Genomic DNA, 26,932 nt, shown 5'->3' with positions numbered 1-26,932 from the left:
GAGAGCTAGAATGGCTGTATCATGGGACTTGATAATAGCATGGAAGATGGATTTTTCTTTGGAGAGTCTATTATTAGTTTATTAATACCTGAAACTTTTCTTATATTCTCCATATGCTGTAATTATGATTGCTAAATGTACAAATGCATAATCTAGTCCTCTTTTCCTATCTTCTTATATTTAACACAAGTAAACTGAAATAAGACCGTGTACTTACACTTCATGTATTTGATATTCTCCTTATATTAAAATATATGATTGTCAAATGATATACTACTTTCCAAATGAAGGAGGTTGGCGGTGGCAGGGAAAGGAAGGGTGCTAACTAGACATTCCCTGTAAAAGCTGCCAGTGCTAGGGAAAAGACCCTACAGCTGAGACTATTTAAAAGCAGAAATTAGAGGCATCAGAGAAATCACTGCTTCCTTAAAAAGGGAGAGCTACTTTAGATAGAAAAAAGCTTTATCTTGAAGTCCAAACAGTAGGTGAAGTCACTTGGTACTAGCTCTTGATTGCTTTCTTCCTGGATTAAATGCACTTGTACATTTCATGCTTCCTTCATAACCACAGACTATTGAAGGGGATTCTTTGAAGACAGAGGAAACACCACAGTTCTAAAAAGGCCATTACTGGTAAGTTGATGGATTTTAGGATTTGTTGAACTGGACAACGTCTGCAAGGCATGTGATCTGTTCATATTGTATAGTATTGTTGAAGAATTGTAATGAGAAAACTGTTCATTTTGGGTACGCCTACACACAGGGCTATTTCGGGATACTGGAAGTATCCCAAAATAGCTACCCCACATCTTTTGAACATGCCCGCTATTTTGAGATAGGTCTTGAAATAACAGATGTGCTGTTTTGGCATCCCTATAACCCTCATTCCACAAGAGATAAGGGATGTCTCAAAATAGCATGTTATTTCAAAATCTGGCACTGTGTAGACAAGCCAAATTTCTAAATACGCTATTTCAAATTTTGGTCGAAATAAGATACGCAATTTGCATAGCACAAATTGCATATTTTATTTTCAGTTTAGGTGCTGTGTAAACACACTGTCTGTATGATGCTTGTTTTTTTTAAGGTTGTCAGCTTTGCCTTTATCACAAGTCCTCCCTTGCATTCTGTACAAACCAAAATTCTTATGTAACTTAATGGGAGATTTTAAGTGCTCAGTGCTTCAGATTGTGCACTTTTTTTTAACTGCATACCACAGATCTCTAGTTATCTTTAATTCAATAGCTAGTCTTATGAAATAAAATAATAAAGCACTTGCTGGAAATAAATTAAGAGGTAGATTACTACAAATAAAAGCATGTGATCTTAGCATAGCATTTCAAATCAGTTGTAGTGCAGTTTTAGGATTGATAAAGTTAGTACTCAAGACATGCTCTGTCTTTCATTAACATGAATCAAGTAGAGTAAACTAATTTTATTCTAAGCATTCCCATAGGCTACGTCTACACTGGCCCCTTTTCCGAAAGGGGCATGCTAATTTTACAGGTCGTAATAGGGAAATCCGCGGGGGATTTAAATATCCCCCGCGGCATTTAAATAAAAATGTCCGCCGCTTTTTTCCAGCTTTTAGAAAAGCCGGAAAAGAGCGTCTACACTGGCCCCGATCCTCTGGAAAAAAGCCCTTTTCCGGAGGATCTCTTATTCCTACTTCACTTCCTACTTCAGGAATAAGAGATCCTCCGGAAAAGGGTTTTTTTCCGGAGGATCGGGGCCAGTGTAGACGCTCTTTTCCGGCTTTTCTAAAAGCCGGAAAAAAGCGGCGGACATTTTTATTTAAATGCCGCGGGGGATATTTAAATCCCCCACGGATTTCCCTATTACGACCTGTAAAATTAGCATGCCCCTTTCGGAAAAGGGGCCAGTGTAGACGTAGCCATAATGTTTAATTTAAGGACAACCCTGCTTGCAATCTGAATATACTACTTTCGCAACAAAATAAGAAAAGGATAGCTAACTTTCTAAAATTAATTTATCAAACCATTAGACTAATGGAATTTAGAGCATTGAAAAAAGCAAAGCTACATTTGTGCTAATGCATTTTTTCTGTAAGGAAGTGAATTTCTGAGGCAAGAAATTGGAGTTGGGAAAGTGCAGTAAGACCAATCTTTTCTGAACAGTGAGCTAAATTTACTCACTTGATGAATTCATTGTGTTCTCTGATCTCTGACAATTCTATCATTCAGAGGTAAATTTCCAGAATATGGTATATTATATCAATAGGTCAAATATTAAACTCCCTCTACCTATTTAAACATGGAAATGCATCTAATCTGCACATACATTAAAAGTAAAATTGACAATTAATGCTATGAGATGGCTAATTTTTCCTTTTGTTTATTATTTTGACACAACTGCTATTTTGGTACTTACTAGTACTAAATCCCCAGGTGCCTCGTGTACACCAATATGCTATTTTTGTTTGATAATGTTAGTTTTGAAGAATGCAAAAGATGTACCAACATATGTATTGTATGTAACTCTTGGCAACAACAACAACAGAAGATACATTCATATGTTTAACATATTTTTCACACATTGTTGGGGTTTCAGGTCTTTAATCTGGAATGCATATTCAAATGGTAAGAACTTGATTGCACCATGTAGCGTAGGAACAGATTAATAACGAATACACTCCTAACTTGGGGTTCCTCTATCTTCATTCTAGTTTCCTTTTCACTACTTCCTAATCCCCTCTAGGTATTATATTTCTGGGTGTTTTATGTTCTGAATGTTAACAACTCTTAACTTATCTGAGTACTTCCACTTGATTTCTGTGAGACTACTTGAGAAAAGTTATTCACATAATGTACTGTCTACATCTGGGCCCATTATCATTCCCGGACCACCAACTGTAGTATGAAAATCTTTTCAGAACAGAGTTCTCATTAATTTCTAGGCATTTCTGTTTCCATTTCTAAGTGGAAAAGATTTCTCTCTGTATTTTGGACATCTGGTTATAGTCTTGGGAAGAATCTGAATATAAAATTCATTTCATGAACTACCAATCCAGAGGAAAGGGCTGGTTCCAAAAATCAGACAAATTGAGGTAGGGAAAAGTGTCTATTTTACCTTACATTGTTTCCTCACCTTTATAAAGAATAGCTTTGTTAGAGAATTAAGGAAATATTATTATGATTTATTGAAATAATTGTTGTTAGTATTTTTGTAATTGTAGAAATTTTACTATTGTAAATTGCATTATAGGTTTGTTTGTTTTTTTCATATTAGCCCCTAATCCACCGCATTATAAGAGTTATTTCTAGTACTTAAGTGACAAACGGGTGTAGTTCATTGTGGGGAAAGTCTGACTTGTCTACACCTGTTTATTTCCTGAATAAGAATGAGAAGCCTAAATACTCATTTATTTATTGAATGAAAAGTTTAGAAAAAACTTTTATTTAATTTCTGATTAGTTCAAGATTGAACTTCATTCACGTGAGCAGACAAAGTGCCTCACGGAAACTGCAGTTTATTCATGCCCCAGTTCTCCTCAATGGGTTGACTGGAACTTTGCACATTTCAGGGATAGGGGTGGATGAGGCACCTGAAGTAGAATTCCCATGAATCACCAATGCAAAAATTGGAATGGGAATGAAATCATGGTTAAAATTAAGGATCCAGAATGACACACTAGGCATAGAACCCTATATGATGTTGACTGCTCTAGCAATTAACAGCTTAATTAACAACAACTGTCATGGATGCAACTGACTATCAAAGGGACCCAAACTGAAACGTCATTCTGTATTTTCTGAAACTGAATATTTCATCTGACACAAAATTCCTGACACAAAAATTGAAAAACTACAGCAAAATAAAAAATGATCCGTGGAAAACTTTTATTTTATGAAAAAGATATTTCGTTATCTCATATAAGCCCTCCAAATAATTGCTTCTCTTTTTTTTTATTTCTGAACCTTCATGCAGTAGTAGCTTGGGAATCAGAAAACGTAAGTCTGAATGTAGGCCTGGGTAGTTCAATGAAAAAACTAGATTAAAAGAATCCTTTAAATATGTTTTTAGTTGACTTCTCCATAGTTCTATTCATTTTTTACAGAAGTTCTAATGTCTCCTATTAGACCATACCATCGTTATTTTTTAATCACATTTTTAAAGTGAAGTGCTGCTGCATATAAGCCCTGGAATACATTTTCACTTACCCATAAATGAATAAGACTTTATTTTTAATACCATTTATTTCCTTTCTGTTGAATCACAATAAAAGAGCAGTACTTATATTATGTTGCTATTACTGTTAGGAGTTAGTCTTCTCCTGGGTCTTCCTTGTTAGTATGAAATATAAAAATGCAGGATAAGCTTCCAAAAGGCATATACCACTGCAAGAGTATGTAAGAATATGTATCACTGCAATGAATTAAAATAATGAAAGTATAGAGAATGTAAACAACAATGAGGGTTTGATCCCTAGCTTATCAAAGCCAATGGCAAGATTGTCAGTCCTGGTCTACACTTCATTGGATGGTTAAAGTAAGATATTGAACCCCATCTGTGTAAATTATGTAGCTGGAGTCGTTGTATCTTACATTGAGTTTTTGCAACGTCCATACAATGGGAAGCCGAAGGGAGTAAATGCCTGCATCAGCTTCTTATGAGAAGCAGGAGTACCAACGGCAATGGGGGTGTCCTTTGAGTTTGGGCAGGAGCGTGAAGGTGTTGGGAAGGATGGGGTAATGAAGCTCCCTCCAAGATTCATACCAGGGCAGCTTGCTCTTCCCCGTTAATGTCAAGAAGCAAAGCGCACAGCTCATCTGGCACCTGCACTGCCCTGTCAGAGTGAAGAATGCAGCAAACTGTGCATTTTCCCCTCACCCCCGATGAAGGGGCCCACCAGAAATGTCCCCATATCAATCTGGGGGGGGGGGAACCTCAGCCTCATCCCCCTGCATTCCCTAATGGGTGTTTGGGGGTTAGAGGCATCGGAATGGGGCAGTCCTGGATGTGGAGGTTTTCCCCAGCCAATCCCTTTCAGCTGCCCGGTGATTGTCTTTTTTTTTCTGTTTGATTTTATGAGAAGTTATCCCATTCCAAGCACATTCTGTTTCCCTGGCACAACCAAACTCTGACCTTGCTTTAAGGTATTATAAGAGGAAGTTGTATACTCAGTTTGGTGGTCCTAGCTCTTGCCGTTTAGGAGGAGTTCTTGAACTAAGGCTATGTCTAGACTACGCTGAAGTTTTGAAAGAGGATATCCTGCAGAATTTGTATATCTTCTTCCGATCTCACTTCCTAAAAAATGAGGTTTACGCTGCTTTTCGGAAAAGGGGGGGGGGCTGCTGAAAAACCTGCATCCTGACAACTTTCACTTTCGAAAACTCCACTTTCAAAAGTGAGATCGAAACTTCAGCATAGTCTAGACAAGCCCTTATAGACAGAAAGACAGACAAACTCACTTAGGCTGTGTCTACATTGGCATCCCCTTCCGGAAAAGGGATGCTAATGAGACACTTCGGAATTGCAAATCCGCGGAGGATTTAAATATCCCCCGCGGCATTTGCATTTACATGGCTGCCGCTTTTTTCCGGCTCGGGGTTTTTGCCGGAGAAAAGTGCCAGTGTAGACGCGATTCTCCAGAAAATAAGCCCTTTTCCGGAAGATCCCTTAGTCCTACTTTTCCAGAGGATCCCTTTCAAGTAGGAATAAGGGATCCTCCAGAAAAGGGCTTATTTTCTGGAAAATCGCGTCTAGACTGGTGCTTTTCTCCAGCAAAAACCCCGAGCTGGAAAAAAGCGGCAGCCATGTAAATTCAAATGCCGTGGGGGATATTTAAATCCCCCGCGTATTTGCAATTCGGAAGTGTCTCATTAGCATCCCTTTTCCGGAAAGGGATACCAATGTAGACACAGCCTTAGGGTATGTCTACTACAGAGTTTTGTTGGAAAAACAGCCATTTTTCTGACCAAATTTGAGTTACGTCCACACTGCAATCACATTCTTGAAAGTAAATCAAAAGAACATAGGGATTTTTCTGACAGCGGTACTTCTCTTTCTACGAGGAAGAAGCCTGCCTGTTGGGGAGGCACCGGGGAGACTTACTGGGGTCCTTGAGAGAGCCTCTCCCTCAAGGCCTCCTGGATGCGCATCCTGGCCTGATGGGCCTGGTGGATGGCAGCTGTCCACGGATTCTTGAAGGCTCCTCGCAGCTGTCATCTGCCCCCCCCCACCCTGGGAGGAAGGCCTCCCCCTTCCTCTCCGCAATGTATAAGGCTCCATAAGCATCAGGAGTAAGCCACAACCCCACAATACACAATGGTATCTGCATATCCCCTACTGCTAGTTCACGGTGGGGGAAAAATGTGCCCACTTCCAGCTTCCCATACAATCTAGAGCTCCAAAATACATGGGCATCATGTGCGCTGCCCGACCACCAGACTAAAATGTCTCTGAAGTATCCATGGTGGTTGACCAAGGCCTGTAGCACCATGGAGAATTAGCCCTCTGATTAATATACTGGGCTGCTTGATGCTCCAGTGCATGGATTGGTATGTTGGTCCCATCTATGGCTGTAGCATAGTTCAGGAACCCCAGAGCAGCAAATCTGGCCATGATTTGGTCTAGGTCTCCCAGGTGGATGACCCTCCACAGCAGGAGCGAGTTGGTGGCCCTCTCAACCTGCAGAAGGAGACAAACAAATGCACAAAAGAGAGAATGAGAGAGGGAGCGTCTGAACCATTGAGAGGTTGCCGTCCCCCTCTTCTCCACTCCCCTCGCCCAAACACCCCAGGAGCTAACCTCTGTGAGGCCACCCCCCCAGAAGCAGGGCTGTGTGAGGACAGACCAGCACAACCCTTCACACCCATAGTTCCCAAACCCCCTTTCTCTAGGGACCCACTTTTCCAGGACTCCCCCCACCTGCAGCGAATGCAGCCCCAGAGTGATTTATCTCCATGAAGAGGGCCCCAACGGTGGACTTCCCCACACCAAACTAGTTGCCCACTGACCAGTAGCTGTCTGGGGTGGCGAGCTCCTGCTTCTCCAGGGGGATGGCAGGCTGCAGGTGGGTGTCGCGTCTCTGGATGGTGGTGGCAATCCAGGCATATGGTTCCAAAAAGGTGGCCTTCCGCATGCGGAAGTTTTGGAGCCACTTCTCATTGTCCCAATGATCCATGACAAGACCGACCCACCAATCTGAACTGGTATAGAGCCTCCAGAAATGCCTCTCCACTGTGGGGTGTTGTTGCCAGAGTGTAGCTCCCGCACCCAGGGAGAGGTTCCCAAAAATGAGCTTGGGGTCAAGCTCATGCAGACCCAGAAAGACAGCTGGCACAAAGTGCTGCAAAAACTGAAACATGGCCTTGTGGGGCCATCGCATGCCCAGAGGCAGCTCTGGCTCCTTGGCACCAATAGAAAAGCTGTGGCATCCAAAAAAGTGGGGCAACCACAGCAGGCACTGAAAGAGCTTTGCTATCCCTCGAAGAGGTAGCAAGCATGCAGCAGAAGCTCAGAAACGGCTGTCTGGCGGGGTGTGTGTGTGTCCATTTTAGTACGTGTCTCTGCAAGGCTCTAGCACCAGTACTCGAAAGCAACTGGTGACTTAAAGCCCTGGCTGAAGTGGTTCTGGGTGGCCTTTTATATGAGAGAGCGTCCAATCAGTCTGGACGCTATCTTTCAAAAAAGCAAATCGCTTTTTTGATGTGCTTTTGTGTGTAGATGCTCTCTTTCGAAAGAAGTTCTTTTGGAAAATCTCTCCCCAAAAAATTTCTTTCGAAAGAAGCTTGCAGTCTAGACGTAGCCATATATAGTAGATTATGTTGTTCATCAACACAGTCAGCAGGCTTGATCAAGAGAAAAAAATCTATATTTTTGTTCAGAATGTTAAAAATAGTTACAGGCAGTCCCCGACTTACGCGGATCTGACTTACGTCGTATACGCACTTACGAACGGGGCTTTTCTCGCCCCGGAGCTCACGGGCGGCGGGTCGCCACCCGCGTCCTCCGGGGCGAGAAAAGCTTCTCCCAGTCTCCCTGGTCTGCTGGGGGGGGGGGTCCAGCAAAGCTGCTGGATCCCCCCAGCAGACCAGGGACACCCGAGCAAAGCCGCCACCTGGGCGGCTTTGCTCGTTTGCCCAGGAGCAAAGCCGCCCAGGCAGCGGGACCCCCGCCACCTGGGCGGCTTTGCTCCTGTCCCCCTGGTCTGCTGAGGGGGGAGGGGGTGCAGCTAGTGTGCCCCCCCCAGAAGACCAGGCTTTTGTTGTGGGACACCTCGGGTAGAGCAGCTGGGGTGCTGCCGGGTTGGTCCTGTGGGAACCTACCGGGCAGCGCCCCAGCTGTTCTGTCCCAGGCTCCAGATTCAGCAGCTGTTGAAACTGATCAGGCTGATTCCAGGAAGCTGGGGGCAGAGCAACTCTGCCTCTGGCTTCCTGTAGTCAGCCCCTGGTCAGTTTCAGTGGCAGCAGCTGAATCTGGAGCCAGTTCCGACTTACATACAAATTCAACTTAAGAACAAACCTATAGTCCCTATCTTGTACGTAACCCGGGGACTGCCTGTACTAAAATACTTTGAAAAATATATATATTGCAGGGCTGCACCCCCTGCTCAAAACGCTCACCAGACCGTATAGTTTGCCAGACCAGGGAGTGCTGATTGAGAGAGGTTCAACCTGTCATACCATCACAGAAGTAGTGATATCAGCAATCCTAAGAATCATGCAAAGCTTTCTAGGATCAAATCCCATTCACTTTTAGAAACCCTCAGTTAATTTTCCTATTCTCCACCTTGAAAAATGAATGTGATTCTTTGCAATCTGAACAATTTTACCAGTTTGCCTCCTATTAACCTAGAAGCCTGATCCTTTCTATATTGGAATGGGGCTGCGGATGCGAGTTACAGCAAAACTTTACTCAGGCAAAACCAAGGCAATTTATACTGAAATTCGTGTATATATTTTCTGTCTGGAGTCTAAGTAATTGAGAAGGCATAACCAAAAACATAGCATATTGAGAAAAATTGAGACCACCATAACCTAAAAAAACCAGTATAAGCAATTGCTATAAGTATCAAAGGATGTAACTGAGACAGACCTAAAAAAAACAACCAACCAAAAAGATTTTTTGGAGAATGTTAATTATTTTTGATGACCTAAATGGATGAAAATGGTTTCTTAGACAAGCTGTTAAGAATTAATTATATTTCTTTAAGCTAAAATTCATTGATTACATTCACCATTTGCATCATAACAGGTTATGAGTTATGAGCAATAATAGCAAACAATATCTTTGGATAATAAAGTATACACAGTGGAGTTGTATATTATGATGCATAGGGCCATATTCTGATTTCAGTGAAGGTGAATCAGTTTATAACAGCAAAGAAATCTCCACATAGAATTTAAACTTCTGTGGTGTAAAAACCATAATAGCAGGAGATGTGTCCATGCTATATATGTCAATTGTATATTATAATGCTCTTTATAAGAACTTTAAAATCCTTTGAAAAGAAAGAGGAGCAAATTTAAAGAAAATCATATTTAAAGCACATAAGCAAATATAAACTTCAAATATTATGATGAAAACTTTTGACTTAGGCTGACTGTACAGCCAAACAGAAACTACAGCACAAATGAAAGCAGCTGAAATTTTGCACTTTCATGTGGGATTGTTAAATCCAGAAATCCTTTTTCTACAGAACCATCATGATAATAACAGTGGTGCTTGCCTTGCTAATGATGTACAACAACATTTGAAAAATCAAAGACAAATGTTCCACCAGTGACATAGTTCAAAAAAATATTTGGCTATTTGAACAATATTTCACAAGCAGATGTTTGCTTAATGCCACTTAACCTACATGGTAAAAAACACGTCACAGAGTTCAATATAACTTCTAGATCCTAATGTGTGGTAAATAACACAAATTTAAAAATGCAGACATTCATCATCAATTCACAAGGGTTACATAGATAGATAGATAGATAGATGTCTCAAAATTTAAACAATAACTTCAACGAGATGGATCTTTTCCTGTAGGTTATATAAACATAAATAATCAGTTGTCCACTATTGGCCTCATCCTTCTAGATGTTATGAAGCAATAATCTATCTTGTGATGCTATAAAATTTTCCATTCTTGGCAATTTCATTTTTATATTTTTGTTTAACATGAGTTCAGGATTTCCACAAAATGCTTGATTAACCCACATACTTATCATAATCAGAAGTTATATCTCCAAATCAGCCAAATAATTTTGGGGTAAAGACTAAACAAAGGTATAGAAAAATATTCTAAAAAAGCAGTGGTTTCAAAACTCCACTTTAGATCATATAAACTCATACTATAAATACTGTTTATTATACCATATGAGCCTGAGCCAAAGCCTATTGATATCAATGAATAGACTCAGAGGCTACAATGGGTTTAGAAGGCCCTAAATATACATACAAATTAATTATATATTGGCTGCAATGTAAGATCATGTCATCACTCAGTGGAAGATCAATGCTGCAACAATCAATCTTCCGAAGTTCAATTTAGTGAGTCTAGTTAAGACCCACTAAATCAAACTCAGAGGGCGCCCTCATTAGCGACCATTACTCATGCTCCTGCAAGGAGTAAGGGAAGCCAATGGAAGCATTTTCTCCCATCAGCCTCCTGATGGGAGGATAGCAGGGAAACGCAAATCAAGGTTCATCGACTCCATCTGTGTATTTAACATAGATGGAGTTGTGTATCATGATTCAACTTTCCTTTTTAGTGTAGACCTGGCCTTAAACATATATGTTTAACTACAGATGGCATGGTGAAGCAAGAGACTTCATGATGAGGAGGCATAGATCTCGGGAAAATAGTTCTGTCCCTATATCTATGAATATCTCACCCAACAGTTCATAAAATCATAGAATAATAGAATACTAGGACTGGAAGGGACCTCGAGAGGTCATCGAGTCCAGTCACCTGCCCTCATTCCAGGACCAGTCTAGTACTGTCTAGACCATCCCTGATAGACATTTATCTAATCTACTCTTAAATATCTCCAGAGATGGAGATTCCACAACCTCCCTGGGCAATTTATTCCAGTGTTTGACTACCCTGAAAGTTAGAAACTTTTTCCTAATGTCCAACCTAAACCTCCCTTGCTGCAGTTTAAGCTCATTGCTTCTTGTTCTATCCTCAGAGGCCAAGATGAACAAGTTTTCTCCCTCCTCTTTATGACACCCTTTTAGATACCTGAAAAACTAATTCTATCCGTGAGCTCCCTCATCAGCTCAGCCCGGGTGGTGAGAAGAGCTATTTCATATGCATGTGTGGGGGTCATATTTGCCCCTGCCCCTCCTAACCTCCCTATCCTATGAGCCCCTAAACCTACCTCCTCCAGTTTTGAGAGCACGGTATTCAGACTGTTCCAATGCCACTCACTCAAACTTGTCCTGGCTTCCCCTCCATTATGATAGCGCTGACATCAAATTCAAGTGATAGAGTGGCACTCAGGCCAAATTTGAGCGAGTGGTTTGGCAACTTAGCTAGTGGAATCACTGTGCCTACAAAAGCTCGTGATACCATCTAAGTGTTTTGTTAGTCTTTACGGTGCTACTAGATTATTTGTTGTTTTTTAGTTTTTCCAGTTACAGACTATCTCGGCCACCCCTCTGAAGCTTTTGAGCATGAATCAGGTTTGGCTGGGCAAAAAGTTGTTAGGCCATGGCCCTTGTGATGCCTTTCCTTCATGTCCTAAGATTCAGCCCATCTTCAAGTCAGCCTATTCCAGCCTCACCTCTGGTTTTCCTGGAGTTCTTCACTGCCCTCAACAAGGCAGACTAATGGCGGAAGGGACATCTCCAAGGGTATGTCATCCCCTCCACCTCCTTCCCAAGCGGGTGCTGCAAAGCATAGAATGTTGAAAAGCATAGTCAGTATGCTTCTTCTTATCCCTGTTGCCCACAGGTGGGAATATAGTTGCACAGAGCTGTTGAGCTCTTTTTGCTCTGCCCTTGCCTTCTTTGAGGATAGCAAGTAGAGGGGAGAGAGGCTCTGCTGATTTCCAGCAACGCTGAACTTCATCAGAGGACTGGAGCTTCTCATGCCATTGGAAAATGAGCCAGCAACCCATCACTCACAAAAAAAAGATGGCTATACACACAGCTTACAGTGTTTGACTTTGTAACCTTAATTTTCTCCTTACTTTTTAATGTATTGCGTGTGTTTGTATTTGTGCATATTGTGTGTGCATGTATTTAAAAAAGTATTAAACAGCAGGAACACATATACAAGGATGATACACATTTCAGAGCGTGCCCTAAAAGTCAATACTGCCCAGAAGCATACGCGGAACAATTATGACAAAACTCACAATGGTTCTATGCTATCCCTTTGCTTTGGGAGCAGATTGCTTCTCTACATGATTGCTCAGTTCTGCAGGCTAATACATTGAAAAAGTCAAAGCTTTGACCATCCCTCACTGCTGTTTACATACCATTCACTCATGCAGATTTGAAGGATCAATAGTGACTCCAAAGAAGATTCTTTACCATTACTTATGCTCATTTTATGCCTTCTTACTCCTTTGTATGGGTACAGAAGACAAGAGATAATCTTGTCCTTTAATGAAAAATAATACCTTTGGAGAATTTTTAAAAAATCTGGATGATCCTATAGCAGACAAATAATTCTGTTTAAAAAATGTTCAACATGGCTTAAATTCTATGATAAGAATATTAATTTATTAAACTCAATAGTTATTTTTAAATATAGCTTCTATTCAACCCTATTGGTTTAATCCATTTTAATATCCATAGAACTTTTCAGAAGAGGAAATAGACTATAAAGAGATGTGACATTATCTCCTTAACTACCATTACTGATTTGTTATGGCTTTAACGTATTTGTAATTAATTATCATTTTACAATGATAATTGTACAATTATCATATTATTTTAAAATATCAAGAGCCAAAAGTAATAGGATATCAATAAATCCAACTGGTTTTATGTGTATACATTAGACTTACACTATTATTTTCTTAATGTATTATACTCAACTTTTTTGGCCTTCATAATAAACTGTATTTATTGACACATCTATGGGTACGTCTAGACTACATGCCTCTGTCGCCAGAGACATGTAGATTAGGCTACCAGATATAGTAAAATGAAGCGGCAATTTAAATAATTGCCGCTTCATTTAAATTTAAATGGCTGCCGCGCTGAGCCGACAAACAGCTGATATGCAGTTTGTCGGCTCAGAGCGATAGTCTGGATGCGCGGGTGTCGACATCAAAGGTATTTGTTGACCACCCAAGTATGCCTCCTGGGATGAGGTTTACCTGGGTGGTCAACAAATACCTTTGATGTCGACACCCGCGCATCCAGACTATCGTGCTGAGCCGACAAACAGCTGATCAGCTGTTTGTCGGCTCAGCGCGGCAGCCATGTAAATTTAAATGAAGTGGCGATTATTTAAATCGCCACTTCGTTTTACTATGTCTGGTAGCCTAATCTACATGCCTCTGGCGACAGAGGCATGTAGTCTAGACGTACCCTATTATATGTTTTGAAGAATTTGTTTGTGGATTTGTTTGTGCAAAATAAAGACATATTTCATGATTTCCTACAGATACCAAATTTTGCATAAACTGTCTTGCCACTGAAATTAGCTGAATGCACTACTTTTTACATCAGAATATGCTGGGTGAATGTTTAATTAATTATTTTTGTTTTTCATTAGAAAAAAAGTCATGACTATTATGATTAGAGTTCATAACAATATTTGCTAACAAAATAAAAATGAGTCACCTATTCAACTGTCATTTTAGTTCAAAGAAAATGTTTACTGTTACAAATCACAAAATCATTCAAATTAGTTTCAGAAAGAGCAATGGAAGCTTTGTGAGTTTCTGATTCAAATGTACTATGGTAATTGTTCAATCAAAGGAATAATGTTTGAAGTTGAAATGCTGCAAATTTAAAACTGTTCTTTTACTTACCTTTTGCAAGCACATTAATAAATTCTATTACATATATTTAATTTCTTGAACTTTCTTATAAGTGTCGTCTGTGCAAAATGACTTTGGCCAGTAAATGATGGGCCTCATCGACTAGTACTATATAATTTTTTCAAAGCCCATTAATGAGACACTAGGCAATAATTTAACCCATGTCTTGGAAATAATTCACATAAAACTTTAAAAATCCCTCTTAATCCCTCATAGTCAGTACAAAAAGAATGTTGACAGATGTCCGGTTCATATTTATTGAATAATTGCTTATTTGTGGAAAGTCAACAGAAAAGACTGCCTCTGTCTGAGAATACTGCAAGTTTCTTTTTTCATAACAAAACCATCTTTTCCCCCTTCTCTGATACCAAAGATTTTCATGCATGTAAATGATTTTGTGGGTCTTGGCCTTGCTTTTCTTTCTACTACTCATTGTATAGCTTGTTGACACTTACTTACTTTATTAATGATTTGGGGAAAAGAGCCATTCAGTTTACTGGGAGATCCTTGTATCCCTAAATAATATTAGAGTACTTTTTTATCTAACAGGGGAACTGTGATACCTCACATACAGGAGGGTAGTTCAGCGGGTAAACACACAGGATATGAATGAACTATTTATTGTCTATCTATTATTAAGGTGGATTTCCTAAAAAGAATGAATGTGAGGGAACCTATAGTATACATTTTTATATGAGTCAGTGCCTTTATCAGAGAACATTTTCAGCGTTTACTTGTAAAAGGTAAAAATATACTTTGTACCTAAACCAAAAATTCCTTTCCTTTGTTCCTCAAGTAAAAAAAAAAAAAAAAAAAAAAGAATTTTAAGTATGCGTTAGCACATAGATAGATAGATAATTTTTTCCTTTTCTTCTCATGCTGTAACTGCAGGGCAGAGTTAAGGTGATGTGGTTACCCTAAATGTGCATTTTCATACCTTTACATCCATATTTAGATGTCTTTGAGTGTAAGTTTATTTCTGAAATTTCCTGGATTTGTAATTTTGGGATTTGGAATACCTTCAACTTCCTTGTAATGGTTAACATACCTACATGAGGTCCTGGAGTAGGTGGAGATTATAATACACATTTTTTAAAATAATAATGAACACATTGTTCTCTGGGAGCCAAGGCAATATGCTTATGCTCTATATAAATTTAGGTTTGGTTTTAAATTTTAAATTTCCAATTAATTTTTATTAGGGTTATATCATGATCAAAAATAATTTCAGTTAACTGCGAGATTAAAAATAGTGATGAATCAATTGTAATGTCACTGTTGAATAAGAAAGGAATACCAGTGTTATAAATATATTTGAATTATTTCAACAAATGAAATGGGTATCTGAACATTTAGCGCATAAATACCTTGTAACATTGGCTATAACCATGCCATGCAAACTGCTGTTCTTATTTTCAGGTGCTATAAATAAGAAGTAGGTAGCATAAGCTCCTATAAATGTAAACTACTGTGTATTGTCTTAGGGCATGTCTACACTACATTCCTCTTTCGAGAGAGAAATGCAAATTCAGACAAATGAAATTGAAAATGAAGCGTGGATTTGAATTTCCCCACGTCATTTGCATAATCGCGTCTGGGCACTATTTCGAAATACCCTATTTTGAAAAAAGAAACGCTGTCTAGACACAGTTAGTTCAAAAGAAAAACCTTCTTTTGAAATTACCCTTACTCCTTATAAAATGAAGCTTAATGGATTCAATTATGCATATGAAGCATGGGAAATTTAAATCCGCACTTCATTTGCAATTTCGTTTGTCTGCATTTGCACTCCTCTCTCGGAAGAGGAATGCAGTGTAGACATACCCTTAGAGATTTGGCTGAACAAGGAGTAGGTCTGAGTGGGCTTTGCATATCTTTTTTATTATGTAAGTTACAGTTCATGCAGAATAACTTCCACTACTCTGATCAAGCTGTTGGACTAAAAATAGAACTGTACCTCTGATAGTAGGACTGGTGAGATGGGCTAATTACCAGAGTATGATTCCTTATGTCACCTAGGGGCTGCTGACTTATTCCAGTTCCCACATAGCTATATCCTACATTTCCATTAAAACCTTTTCATCTTTAGTTCCTACTGCTAAAACCTTATTCCATTGAATTGGTCAACTTCTGCCATAATTTTTTTGCCTCTGGTCCTGTTATAACACTTGAATTAAGACGATCCTCCATAATTATATCCAATAGAATGATTCCATTTCTATTTCTGCATCAATTTAGAGTTGTAAACTTTCCTGACAATTTCTACACTTCTGTAGTGCAATTGCTAGTAAGTGTATCATACATTTGATTTAGACCCAATCCTACAAATGAGCTAAAGAAAATATGGCACAGGATATAGAATTTTACCCTTTCACCATTGCCTCTCCCCTCTTTAGGCAAAAGTTTGACAATGTGATTGAGAAAAACAGTTCATTGCAAAGAGAGTTTCATTTAGCTAATAAGATTTTGTTTTAGAAAGGCTAAAAGCAATTAGAAATCATATGCTTTACTGTATCATCTTAATGCCCCCTGATATTTAAACCTTTTTTCTTCCAGTAAACACCATGGCTGTGTCTACATTGGCATCCCCTTCCAGAAAAGGGATGCTAATGAGACCAGTTGGAATTGCAAATCCACGGGAGGTACCAGATGCCATCGAAAAAAGTACTGTAATTGATTTTATTCGCAAAGTATATGCCCATTGCTCTCATTTGGACACTTTAAACCCAGTATCTAGTTGGTGGTCTGGCAAGTGATATAGGATTTCTGTAGTTTACAGACCCCCATGGTATAAAATTTCTTAGTAGGTAATAATGACCCATTTTAGAAGCAAAATACAAACTGACAAAAATAAATTACTCATTTTAAAACCGAAACTGGACCAAACTTTTTATTGAGGTACAAAAAGTTTTATAAAATTTTTAATGCTGTCTGTACTTATACACTACTTCTTGATGACTGTCAAAAGACCAGAAGTTCAAATACTGAAATACTCCCAAAAAATCCTCTAGGAATCTTTAAGGCTATAGTCACGTATTACTTTCAGCACAATCCAACTGATCAAGGTAGCACTTAAACCTTAGAGGGCTTATTCAAACCAAGGGGGAAATTTTCTTGCACTCCTTGTGAAGATTTTTAGGTTTATACATCATTGGATGTTGGACTGTTTGCTAAAATATAGAACGACTGTACTTTTGTCTTTCTGAGCTTTGAACCTTAAAAACCAGGCTTATGTATTGGATGTAAAGAGGCTGCAGGTAAAGAATCTTATGAACCTTGATCTAGTGGTTTAGACTTAGTTCCTCACACCCAGACTCTTATGTCCATCAATGAAACTCAGGTACAAAGGTACATGCACATCAAAATGATTGAAGGATTGGGACCACACTTTGGGAAGGGGTACAGGCAAACCTCTGCTTCTACTCAGTCATATCTCTGGCTACGTCTACACTGGCATGATTTTGCGCAAATACTTTTAATGCAAGAGTTTTTGCGTTAAAGTATTTGTGCAAGAGAGCATCTACACTGGCATGTGCCTTTGCACAAGAGATGTGCTTTTGCGCAAAAGCATCCATGCCAGTGTAGATGCTCTTTTGCGCAAGAAAGCTCCGATGGCCATTTTAGTCATTGGGCTTTCTTGTGCAAGAAATTAACATTGCCTGTCTACACTGGCCACTTGCACAAGAATAGTTGCGCAAGAGGGCTTATCCCTGAGTGGGAGTGTCAGAGTATTTGTGCAAGAAGCACTGATTTCCTACATTAGAACGTCAGTGTTCTTGTGAAAGTACTCGCAGCCAGTGTAGACAAGTGTTAAGATTTTGTGCAAAATCTTGCCAGTGTAGACAGAGCCCAGAGTTCAGATCTTTGCATCTGTAAATATAGTGTTGGAGCTGCTTCACATTTCTCCTTAATGTACACACACGCATTTCTACAAATTCTTCCTCTATGTTTCTGTGGAAGGTTGCAATATGAAGCATCGCTTTGTGACTCACCTGGTATGCAGAGTACATACCTCTGTATAACATATGCCCATGCACAGCAGAACTACTTAATATGGTCTGAATAAAGATCATGTCTGTCATTGCACCAAGTATATAGCTGTAGATAATTGGAAAGTTACTCAAACTCCAATTCTTGACACTTAAAGAATTTCCAGTTTGTAGATCAGTGACCTGAAAGATTGCAGTACGGTAACTCTGAACGAGCAGCTCCCAGTGCTAAATCTAGCTGAAAAATTCATGACATGTTCAATTACATAACTAAGTGCACTTTCCCACTAACTGATTTGTAACAAGACTGACTCATTTCAGATTTTTCAAAATAGCAAAATCAATTATTCCAAATTAGAGTGATTACTGGAAGAATTATAGTAAGAAGGGTTTTCATGTTAAACAAGCACAGGAAATGGCTTGGTTTTTTTTTAGAATGAACTAGAGGTTTTTTTACCCATATCATCTAAAAAGAGATTTCTTATCAGCTTCATCCTTTTATTCCAATGCATTAAACAGAAAATATTTTAAAAGAATATATTTGCACTTGTATACCACCTTTCAGTGAAGGATGTCAAAAGACTTTGAAAATATTAATTCAGCCTCATGGATCTATTTTTTTTTCAGATGAATAAACTGCCAGGGTTTCTTTTCCCACATAAAATTTCAACTTAAACAAAATTAAATAAAAAAAATCCATATACTTTCATCTGAAAACAAATTTTTTCAGTTTGTAGATGGTACCTTTAGATGATGAATTCTCTACAATGGGGTGGGTTGACCAGTTGGACTATGTCACTCATGGTAAACTATGATCTTTTTTCCTCAGCCACTCCTCTGCATCACAGGAGAGGTAATTTAGCTGGGGCATCCAGCCTACAAAGTTTAATAGGAGTATCTGAATCCCAAAACACAACTCCTAAAAGGTATTTTCAAATTTATTTTTTTCAAATGTTTCACTTTTCATGGGGAAAAAAATGAAAATTTCTTCAGTCAGACACTTTCATGTGTGTGTGCTTGTGTTGATGGAAAATTTTTAACCAGTCCTAACAAATACAAAGATATTAGCAACTTGTCTATATATGCGCACTAGGTCATTGATTGATCAGGTGTATGAATTTAGAAGTTCTCTCTTTGCACCACCTCATCTAAATACATTATATTCCTTGATGTGCAAATTATTAAATGAAAACTTTTAATTATTTCAGGCTAAATTTTATCACCAATGTATTGTAATCATGGAGTTTGGAATGGTACTGCTTTCCAGTCCTGCATGTAGCCAACACCCATGTGCACAAACCAGGAAGGAGTGAGCAAGTGCATATTTTAAATCTATGAATATATAATAATAATTAATAAAACAGCACTGCAATTAGGCATATCACAAACACTGGTCCCCTGCCAGCTGCCCATTACTGCCATACTGATTGGCAACCATTTACAAAAATTCCCCTGTTGTTCTCTTGTAAGCTGTGCAAACTAGAAATTTACACAGTGAATAAGACAAGATTTCTCAAGATAGCACTTCTAAAGCATTTGCTTTAATTACATAAACTGCACCTGTTTACCCCACTTTCAACTGTGCATTTCTCTTCATGCAACAATCGAGAAAATGAATGGTGAGGATGCAGAAGAATGGCTGCAGGAATCTCAAGTAACCCATGCAATATGCCTTCTTACTTAGAATAGTATAGTATCATGAGTTTTCATGGGCAAAACCCACCTCTTCCGATGAGTTGAGATAAAAAATGGGGAAAAAAAGGAGGCCCCTTCAAATTTATAACAAAAAAGAAGGGAGAGGGGGAGAAAAAAACTGTCAATTGTAGCATCAACGCTAATGAGGCTGAGTGGGCTGTGAGGGTGTATCTATACCTTATCCTTATCTCAAAACAAGCTACGCAATTTGAGCTATGCAAATTGCGTAGCTTATTTTGAAATTTGTTGCTGTCTACACATGGCCTAAGTAAAGCATGTAAAGATTAGCAACTTCAAAAAAAACCCCAAAAAACCAAACTTGTACAATGAGTGTATTTGTTATGGAACATTACCAAGGGATGATAACTATAAATCTGCACAATACCATTTTTGAAGTGTCACTTTAGCGTATCTCTACACTTCAGGCCTAATCCGATGTCCACTGAAGATAATGAAAGGACTCCCATTAACTTCAATGAGCGTTGAATGAAGCCCAATAAAACAATAGATAATGCAATCATACAAGATATATAAATAAGATGAAGCTTCTTGTTAACATGAAGAGAAGTAGGACTTGAGATATTGAACATGAGATTAAGAAAAAATAATGGAGAACCTCAGGTTCTTGGGCCCTGCTTATAACTGAAGGGTGCTGCCACTACAATTCTTTGGCATAGATATATGTGAGGAGGTGTTCAGACAAAGAAAAAGCAAGCAAAATCTCTATATGTGAAATCTAGTACAAATTCTCAAAGAATTCTTTTCAAATGAAAAAAAAAGATATTATTGGCTTTGATTACACTTTGTCTCTCAGTGATATTTCATATCAAATACACTGTGGTTACGTCTAGACTGGCATGATTTTCAGCAAATGCTTTTCACAGAAAAGTTTTTCCATTAAAAGCATTTGCAGAAAAGAGCATCTAGATTGGCACGGACACTTTTGCGCAAAAGCACTTTTGGCGGAAAAGCGTCCGTGCCAATCTAGACGTGGTTTTGCGCAAGAAAGCCCCGATCGCCATTTTCACCATCGGAGCTTTTTTTGCGCAAAACAGTTTTTAGCTGTCTACACTGGCCCTCTTGTGCAAAAGCATTTGCGCAAGAGGGCTTTTTCCCGAGCGGGAGCAACATAGTATTTGCGGAAGAACACTGACAGTCTTACATTAGATCGTCAGTGTTCTTGTGCAAATTCAAGTGGCCAGTGCAGACAGCTGGCAAGTTTTCCCGCAAAAGCAGCTGCTTTTGTGGAAAAACTTGGCAGTCTAGATGCAGCCTCATTGAATAAGTCATTTTTTTTTCAGTTGCTAATTTAGCAAACTTCACTCAGGCCATGTCTTCACTTGTTGCACTAGAGAGTGATCTTCTGGCATTTGATTTAGTGGGTTTAGTTAAGACCCACTAAACTGAATGCTGAAAGTGGCTCTGGTCAACACCAGTACTCCTCATAGTTGCAAGGAATAAGGAAAGCTGATGGGAGTATTTGTTCCAATCAGCCTCCCTCTGTGAAGATGGTACCAAGTTTGTCTTACGGTAAGCCAACTCCAGCTATGTATTGCATACATTAAACAATGCGTACATTAAACTAGCATTCCAGGTCTAGTGTAGACCTGGCCTCAGAACTGAAAAGCAAGATGGATTACTTCTTTCCTAATCATCGGGACCAATAACAAAGTTTAAAGCAGACTTTTAATTACAAATGTGTAAACCTACTATTTTTCTTTGGTGTGTACAGATGTTGTTGACTAGAAACAAGTTAACAATTGTATCAATGGCCACAATAAGCAACAGAATTCAGTTTCCTCCCTCCTAAATATATTGGCTCAGCATGACCAACAGAAGTATAAAGTGGTGGCAGCAATCCGCATGACGTGCTACAGGTAGCACATATTCTGAATATACTCAGGGAGCAAATCTTTGAAAAAAGAAGGTGCCAGACCCTCAAAGATCTTTTGCAGGGCAGAACTACATTACTTTAACTAGTCACCTGATAAAGCACCCATACATGCAAAGAGATGCATTGACTTCAATTAACGTAAGAACATTAGGGTATATAGAGTCACATATCACACATTGGTTAAGTGATTTCAGTTAACTGGTTTCTCATAAATTCACTGTGACATCAAACTTCTAATATGTATCAGTTTTTATTACCTGGATTAGAATTTAGTGTTACATAAGAAATGATAGAAAACAAAATAAATATGGTTTCATGATTGTACTTCTAAAAAGGATGTTAAAACCCATAAAGTAATAAACCAAAGTGATTGTTCAAATTAGTCTATTGCACACTGATATTTGACACTATTCTCTGGAGGTAATTTTCCTACTAAAGCTCACAAAAGTCATTGCAAAAATTCTTAATGATTTTAGTGGACTTTGGATCACAGGCAAGCTGCTCCTTGTTTCTAGCTGCTTTTAGAGGTATCCTGGCTCTTCACTGAAAAGTAAGCTATAGATAACCTTAAAAGCAGCTGGAAAGTATGAGAAGAAGACTCTAACTTAACAGTGTCCAGGAGATGCTGCTGCTACATAAGAGGAAGACGTTCTTTTGAGAATGGATTCTAGCAGTGAGACTGGACCTGGAAGCCACTACACGTAAGAGGAATGCTTAATAGAAAAAGGAATGGGACAACTGGGTAGTATACATGGAAGATCAGAGAGAAAGAAGGGATTAATGAATCTGGTAGTGTGTGCAGAGAAAATGGAAGAGCAGGATGTGCAGAGGGAAGGAAGAGAATAAGGCCTGGTCTACACTAGGACCTTAGCTCAAAATTAGCCCCCCAAGTCACTTTTCTAAATGATGCATCCATACTGCTAAGCCCATTATTCCGGAATAAGGGGCTGGGGGATTCAAACTCTGTACTCCTGCTTTTCACAAAGAATAATGCTATTCCCAAACTCGTAGATCTGAAATAACATTAGTGTGGATGCTCCGGTGCCACTCATTCTACCTTACCTCTGGGAGGCCTTCCACAGCTCCCCAGAGTGCTTCCTGGGACTCTGAGGCCAATGCAGGCTCCATTAATGTGAATGCGCTACATTACATTCGATTCTTCCATGTAGTGAGTACACAGAACTTTGAATTTGTTGTCCAGAAGTCAAACTTAGTAAATTTGAAAAAAAATACCTAGTGTAGACATGGCCTAAGAGACGAGAGGGGAAGTATGAAGAGCAAAAAGTGTCAATGATTGAAATTCTGGCCCATCTGAAAGCAGTGGGAGTTTTCACATTGACTTCAATGGGGCCTGGAGTTCAAGCAGAGTAATTTAATTGGTATGAAAACAAACAACACAGCACCCTGAAGATAGCAGAAACACAGAAACACCTTCCTGTTATTTTTCCTTTTTCATGTCAATAACCTTTGTAGCAGCTACAGTGGCATTATGTAATTGTGAGTCAGAGAGGCGGTGACACATGAAGCAATCTGTTAATTAACATTATCCACTTAATGAAAAGTTTGACAACCTTTGCTCTAGGAAGAAGAGAAACTGTTCTGGATGGACTAAGAAAATGATATTTTTCCTTGCTTGTGAATTGTCCTATGCATCACTAAGGCACTGAGCCATTCTAGTCATGGTGTATAACTTGTTTTGTTCTCTACATTTTTAAGCTGTGCCAGTGCATTCAATTATTAAATCCGTGTCTAAATTTTCTTCAAACTTTTTTTCTATTAAAAGTCAGTTGAAGATAAAGAACAAATGCCTCGGGCATCAATTATTTATATTTCCAGCTTGACAAGCTATGATATGTATTATAGTCTGTAAGAAAATCTGTATTGGAATGTAGTATAGTTTACTAACATTTTGAACAAACTGAGTTTTGTAGATTACTTTAGGGGGTGGAGAAGCTTAATGGATTTCTAGCTTTAAAGTTCTGAATAATTGTACCTTTTTAAAATAAAATGTTCTATGCAACAACAACAAAATGAAACTATCTCAGCATGGAGAAATGTGATAGAATCTATCCTGGAATTTGATATTTCAAACTTAAATTCAAACATATCCAAAGGGGGTATAAACTCAACTAGCTTAACTCCCTCCTCCTAAACTAACACGAGACCATGCAATTAATCATTGTATCACAATGCACAACAATCTTTAACATAGGATATTTAATTTAATTTCCTACATTAAAAAACTTAAAACAGAAAAACAAGAAAAATCTTAGAATTCCCATGTTGTGGAACCATAATGAGAGCCTGAAAGACCAAATGTAGGGGAAGTCTTGCACAATCCATGTAGTCCTAGAATGATGCATACACAGTTGCTCTGTGGGGATGGTGAATCAGGGCATGCACACTCTGGTTACAAGCAGAGACTGTGAGGGTCTAGACAAAGGTCAGAGCAGATGGAATCTTCAAGGAATTTAGCACCGAATTCTACCAATGCTAGGTCCAAGAGGTCTTTGGATGAGCTTTTAACAGGTGCAAAACAATACATTATTCCTTAAACTGATCCTAAAAACGGCTGAATCACTGTTGCTGAAACCTTCTTGACCCCTATTTTTTTCTCCATTTTGCTTCACTCCCATCCCAAAATAAATTAGCCTTGGGCAATCGACGAGTATGGAAAATGTCAGTGACAACTGTCTCCTAAGCAAAGTTCTAAGCAACTGAAAACAGTCTTGTTAGGGAAACTGTTAGTCAATCTTAATTCTAGGATAGGTGTTGCTATCTACAAAGTACCTATAATATAATAATTTTATAGACCTTTGATATATTAACTTGGAAAAGAGTGTGCTTATCATGTGGATGTAATCTGTAAAATGTAAAAAAGCCAAAAATTGACTGAGAATTTAAAAACTGGACATTCGTAGGCCACAAATCCCAGTGATGATGGAACCTGGAAGTATTTAAAACAAAAAGTGCCTCCAATCATGCGTATAGCTGTTCCCCTCACTTTTAGCTGACTCAACAGATATTGTAGATTTCAGACTAACAATTCTGGAATTTTATTACATAGATCATGTTTAATAAATGTTGAAAACACCACACTACAGTTTCGATCTTTAGTTTTACTGGGAGTCAGTTGAAAGTTCATCCTGACCAAATGTGTGTAACACATTTTGCCAATAGGCTGAAATAAAGATCATTGATACACTCATGTGCAGAACAGATATGGCAGGGCCTGCTTTGTAAGGACAGTGCTGATTTCCCCAAGGCACTGGCCTCTAATCTAGCCCAGTTATAGCCTTGTGGTCTGATGTGGTGAACACAGAGATAAATAGCTTTGCTCACACAGATAGCCACGCTGATTGCAGTGCATACAATCACTTGTGTGTACAGGTCTTCTGCAAAAATAACCAGTGCATACATCCAGAAAATTCAGAAATAATAATTCACAGTTAAATGCTGATTTTTCCTGTTCTGACAGGCTCTGAATGCTTCCCTGTAGTGAGATCTCTTTGGTATAGTTTAGAAATTCCTTTTTTAAGAGTCCATCATGGGTCCTCTGGAGCAAAGACTAATTTTTACTTTGTGTTTGTAATACAGTGATGGCAATTCCGAGCTCAGCTGAGGCCCATACCTGCTGATGCTGAATATAAATATATGGTAATTATACTTTAAGACCATCTGACAACATCTGAAGAAAATTATATTAAAATATATTGTGATGGGTCATTTTAATAAATTACAAATTACAAATAAAGGGCCAGGTCCTCAACTGGTGGTATGAATTGGCAGAATTCCTTTGGTTTCAATGGACCTATGTCCATTTACAATATTGAGGATCTGGTCAATGTGCTGTACTATGCTCAATGCAGTATTTTAAGGCATATTATTTTCTTGTGACATTTTGATTATTTCACAGCTAAGTGTATGCTTGGAGACACTAACATATCACTCCACATCAAGCTGGATATTATGGTTGTATTGTAGCTTGTAAGGTGCAGTCAATTTAAGGCCTTGGTGTACATGCAGAGGGATTTGCCAGAGACATCACAACAGACTCTGCTACAATTCTTCAAAGGGCTCTAGGGCCATGTTTGCACTCTGCAGATCACCACTGCTGTGACCGATCTTCCAGAATTTGATTTAGCGAGTCTAGTTAAGATTTGCTAAATTGAACTAGAGGGTGCCCCCACCCACATTCAGTATTCCTGCTCCTGCAAGGAGTAAGAGAAGCCAATTGGAGCATTTGCTTTTGTCGGGCTCTGGCTGTGGGGACACCGCCAAACTCGGCTTAAGGTAAGCCAACTCCAGCTACATATTCTACCTTAAGATGAGCTGCTGGATCTAGTGTAGACCTGGCATAGAAGAATTCATGGCTCATTTAGAACTCTACTATTTCTGCAGAGCACAGGTGCTCCACTATTCCAGTCCACTAGTTGTGTTGTCCTGTCCTCAGGTGGCCAGCCCTATAGTGTCCACTACCAACAGTAGGGCTAAACTTTCTGTCATTGATTGCCTTACTGAGATAGAGGGGACCTCTACAGATCAGTGATAATATAATTTAACACTTTCTCTCCAGCCTTGCAGTCCCCTTAGGACACAATACTGCTCACTTACAGGCAATTGCTCCCATAAGCAAAAAGTGTCATTGCTATTTTGCATTGCAGTCAGGTTGTGCTTAGCTTTTAGTTTCAGAAATGTGAATATTAAGTCTAAGCTATGAATGTGTGGGTGAAATGAAATTTTCTGTTATGGTTTTCCTCATACCTAACTAATGATTGACTGAAACAAATAGCAGCTTCCTCCATTTAGTCACCACATTTATATAGTGCATAAATAGACCTTCATTTGCAAGAATAATATGGGTATATGAGAATGTTACCTACAAAGGATGAAGAAAGACTCTGGATACAGAGAATATGCTCTGCTCTAGCTCTGCAAATTATTCATCTGTTAGGTATTTCTATTTGCTGCATTCTTGTTATGAACATGCCGTACAACTGACAAAAATGTATGTAAACAACTTTAGCACTAAGGTATTATCAGCTGAATGATGTATAATAGCTCAGAATAACATAAGTGCACATTTGCTGCACTACAGGCAATAGATGGCAGTCTTAATCCATTGTACTGAATATGCTGCAGAAATTTCAGCATCTCTTTCCCCTCCCCCAACAAACCACCCACTATCTTTCTATAGTTTTTAGGTCGCTGTATGAGCATGTTTGGAAAGATCATTTTGAAGATATTCTCTTTCTACAAGACAGACTTGATTTACACCCTTCCCACCGTTCCCTGAAACTGCTTTTCAAGGTGAGGATTGACAGTGACAAGGAATAAACAGCTTAACCTCTCATGCAACTAGTTCCAGAGAGTGTTCTTAAGGTGAGTAAC

At 38.9% G+C, this 26,932-nt stretch overlaps 1 long non-coding RNA gene across 8 annotated transcripts in view; it reads left to right on the top strand.

Moving 5' to 3' along the window:
• Window positions 1–26,932, top strand: part of LOC102445745 (uncharacterized) — a 142,155-nt gene that overhangs the window by 107,953 nt on the left and 7,270 nt on the right. For 5 of the 8 annotated variants that reach the window (XR_012897831.2, XR_016347925.1, XR_012897832.2 and 2 more), the window contains 4 exons: window positions 571–632; window positions 18,782–18,878; window positions 25,139–25,198; window positions 26,739–26,851. This is a non-coding gene — a long non-coding RNA (uncharacterized LOC102445745). The remainder of the gene's footprint in view (window positions 1–570; window positions 633–18,781; window positions 18,879–25,138; window positions 25,199–26,738; window positions 26,852–26,932) is intronic. The other 3 variants (XR_012897834.2, XR_016347927.1, XR_016347924.1) reach the window with 1 other exon arrangement.

This window comes from Pelodiscus sinensis, chromosome 1 (genome assembly GCF_052426305.1).
Source record: "Pelodiscus sinensis isolate ZL-2025 chromosome 1, ASM5242630v1, whole genome shotgun sequence".
Taxonomy (NCBI): Eukaryota; Metazoa; Chordata; order Testudines; family Trionychidae; genus Pelodiscus; species Pelodiscus sinensis.
The sequence above is the reverse complement of the archived record's forward strand: the minus strand, read 5'-3'. Positions and strand labels throughout refer to the sequence as shown.